Source organism: Sander lucioperca, chromosome 16 (genome assembly GCF_008315115.2).
Source record: "Sander lucioperca isolate FBNREF2018 chromosome 16, SLUC_FBN_1.2, whole genome shotgun sequence".
NCBI classification, from domain to species: Eukaryota; Metazoa; Chordata; class Actinopteri; order Perciformes; family Percidae; genus Sander; species Sander lucioperca.
The window spans coordinates 26863152-26866826 of NC_050188.1; the positions used below are offsets into that span (position 1 = coordinate 26863152).

General features: G+C 40.4%; 1 long non-coding RNA gene across 1 annotated transcript; it reads right to left on the reverse strand.

Annotated features, from left to right (window-relative positions):
* Positions 1–688: 688 nt before the first annotated feature.
* On the reverse strand, positions 689–3341 carry LOC116035736. The gene is made up of 4 exons (XR_004101440.2): positions 2455–3341; positions 1947–2099; positions 1661–1753; positions 689–1525 (listed from the first exon to the last, which is right to left on the reverse strand). It is a non-coding gene; the product is annotated as an uncharacterized LOC116035736 (long non-coding RNA).
* Positions 3342–3675: the final 334 nt, after the last annotated feature.

A 3675-nucleotide genomic window follows, 5' to 3' on the forward strand; every position in this document is an offset into this window, starting at 1 on the left:
GTTGCCGAGGCCTCTCTGTCCCTGTCCCGGGGCCATCCTGTTCCCTGTCCCGAGTGGCCCCTTCTGTTCCCTGTCCCGAGTGGCCTCTCCATTCCCTAGCCCCGCTTGACTGGTTTGTTAACCTGTTTGGCCCTCCTCCGGTCCCCCTCCGCCCTCCCTGGGTTGTCTTTTTGTTCTGTTTTTGGGACATCTGGGATCTGTCCCTTGTACTGTCAGGGTTTTGGTATTTGGTTTCCTGTTTTATTTTGTAGTCTGTCTTGTCTGTCTTGTCTTGTCTAATTTACTTCCTGTTTTCTGTTTTCCCGCCTGTTTGATTGTTCTGCCCCGCCCTGATGTGTTCCACCTGTTTGTATCACCTGTCCGTTGTTAGTGTTCATTACCTGGTGTATTTAGTTCCTGTGTTCTTTGTCTGGTGTTGGATCATTGTTTGATGTTGCGTGTTTTGTGTCTGGTTTTGTTTCTGTCAGCACGTCATAGCCTGTTCAGTTTTATCTGCCTGCTCCATTTTTGGACCGCCTTTGGTTTGTTCTGCTTTTTGTGTTTAATAAATCCTCGTGCTCATTACTCCTTGCCTGCTCTCTGCATTTGGGTCCACCAGTCTCTCTCTGCACGTGACAGTATCAACACGGAACCCTAACTTTTTACCCAAGCTGAAACTAAACATGTTGAGCTGTATTACCATGGAACCTTAAGTTTAGTATTTATATTTATTAGTAGTGTGTACTCAAAATCATTAGATAAAACTAGCTATTATGACTTGTTATTGCTACTCATCATTTATTACAATTACTGTATTTTCCTCTAATTTAATTACCTTTTGATTTTTTTTAAATATGGTATAAAACATTGTTTCAATTAAATTGGATGGAAAAAAAGAAACACCTCTAAATGCTCCAATGCATTTTATTTTTAAGAAAAATGGCAAAACAGGTCAACATCAACAAGTCCAACCTAAAATGATTAATCTGAAAGAGGTAATTTCAAATCACTGAAACAATTATGTGTGGGTGTTGTGTATGTGTGGGTGTTGTTCGTGTCTGTGTTGTGTGTGTGGGTGTGTGTCTGCGTTTTACGTGTGTCTGTTCGTCCGCTTGTTTTACAGAAAATAAAAAGGTTTACCCCACAGGTAAGAAAGTGTTTTACTGGTGTGGCAAAAAAAACAAAAAAATTGTAGTCAACAGCTTCTTACAGTAGACTTGACATCTCTTTACATTGCGAGCTGATTTTTCAAAGTCTGTAGCTTCGGCTTTAGGTCAGTGTGGCCTAACAAGAGCAATACCTGTTGGATGACCTGAAATGTGAGCTTCATAGTCTTGGGGTTGTTAAGATGGAGTGCATACATGAGTCCAAACAGAATGCACCTTGCTTTTGGCAGATCTTGAATCTTGTCCATCACGATTTATCCCTCAATGATGATTTTCAACGAGGCTGGACTGAGATGCTGGGAAGATGTGAGCCCAGCACCTTCACGCTCAATGAGAAGTAGCCCAATGTCAAGGTCACGAAAAGAATCATCATCGAATTCCTAAATAAAGAATAACAGAAGAGCCCAGTCATTACATTAGATTTCTCATTTCAAAAACAACTTAAATCAATATAAGAGTGTCATGGTGAAAAATAAATAATGGTGAAAATTATAAGAAAGCAAGAGCTTACTTACAATGCCTGCTTTGAAGAAGTTTGTGGGGTAGTCCCCAAGGACGATAGGAAGCCCTCTGAGCACCTGTGTCCAGATCGCAGTTGGCTCTGTAGTCTTTTGGGATTTAAACACAGTACCACAAGTTAACTAGATAGCTAAAATGAAAAACAAATAATCATCTATAAGAAAGCTTAAATAAACCAAGCAATGTTTGGATTGAATTATACAACTAATAGAGTAGCATTATATGATGTTTTTACAAAACCTGTGAAAAACAATGCCAAGTACATAATGTGTATGGACCTACATTGGTCTGTTGTGAAATCTGTGTCAACAACTGTCCAACATTCCCTCTCTTGGATCAAAATAACTTGAGGAGACGAGGACTGTGCCGGTCGATGCTCTCATAGAATTCCTGCTTGAGGTTCTTGCCCACAATCCTGCTGAACTCCATGAACACCTGACAAATACAGAGAACAAAAGACAAATGAACTTGGATCAACTGAACTATACAAGGCAGCTAAGCCATCTGCAGTGCCATCTGAAGTAGTGCTGAAAAACATCCATGAATGTCCTTTTTATATGATTTGAAATGTTTAAATTAAAAAACATCATGCCCCAAATTAAAAATACCAATGTTTTCCCCTGGGTTTTCTGGTGAATCTTTGCTAAGTGGACCTTAAGTGCATTAATGGAGTTGAATGTGCACACACATTGTTGGTGTAAGCAGGGAAATGGGACAGTTCTACCATAGTTTTAACCGATAATGTTTTAAAAGGTTACCCCTTTCTCACACATAAAATCACAATACTTACACTTCCACAGCATCCTCACACCACAAGGATCTGTAAAAATATAAAACAAGAAAACGTTTAGCTCACGACTCAGCTCAACAATGTCACTGTTAAATACAATAAGGTAATAGAACCGAAACAACGCCTGTGTTACAGAGAAAACCGGCATGTAAACAAGCGTGTGTGTGAGAGTGAGTGAGAGGGAAAAAGAGAGCGGCCAAGGACGGGTCGAGTGGATCAATGCGCTGCAAGCACCTCGCGGTGTCCACAACGTAAACACCTCCACAGCGGCTGCTACACTCCTTTGCCCCGAGAGCGGTTGAATCGCTTTTCTATTGCGTAAAATGATGGTTATATAAATGATATAGTCGAGCTTACTCGCCGGTATGTGAGCCGTCCTCAGACTGTTAACACTAAGCTTACTTTAACATTCAGCTGACACTTTTTTGAGTAGCTAGTGTTAGCAATAAGCATGTATTAGCACCATGCACAGGTTCAAACAGTAACATTAGACAGAAAAAAAGCTGCGTCAACAAATTATCTGCAAGCTTTTGGGTATTAAAAATTCGCACAAAAATAACTAGGCTACAATAGTTATTTTACATACTAACCATTCCACTTTGAGTAAGGTTGCTTCCTGGTCAGGGTACCGTCTGCTGCCGATGCCTGTGCTGCTCGTCCCGCCAGGTGTAGAGCCCTTTGGAGTGGACGCACGTTACCAGGCAGGTTTTTGAATTAGCCCCCTCCCCTTTCTTATGAAAGTAAACATACCAAGTTATCTCTGCTAAACCTGATTAGTGCAATGAATCTTTCAGCTAAATAGTACAAACAACTAATGTTGTTTAGTAATGATAGCAGGTTTTTACAAAACATAAAAGTATAAGTAATGATCACTCATAAGTTTAATTAGAAACAAAATCGGGGTTTACAGTGTGCTATGCCATGAACTACTACAACTACTATTTCTAGTCATAGTTCCATTATCTTCATTATGACTATTATTGCCACTGTTCATCACACCCCCAACCGGCACCGTCAGACACCGCCTACCAAGAGCCTGGGTCTGTCCCAGGTTTCTCCCTTAAAGGAAGTTTTTCTCACCACCGAGGTTTCTTCCTTAAAGGGAGTGTCTTGAGATAACTCTTGTTATGATTTGATACTATAAATAAAATTGAATTCAATACCAAGTACCAATCCGATACCAGTGCGTTTATACAGTGTGTGTGTGTGTGTGTGTGTGTG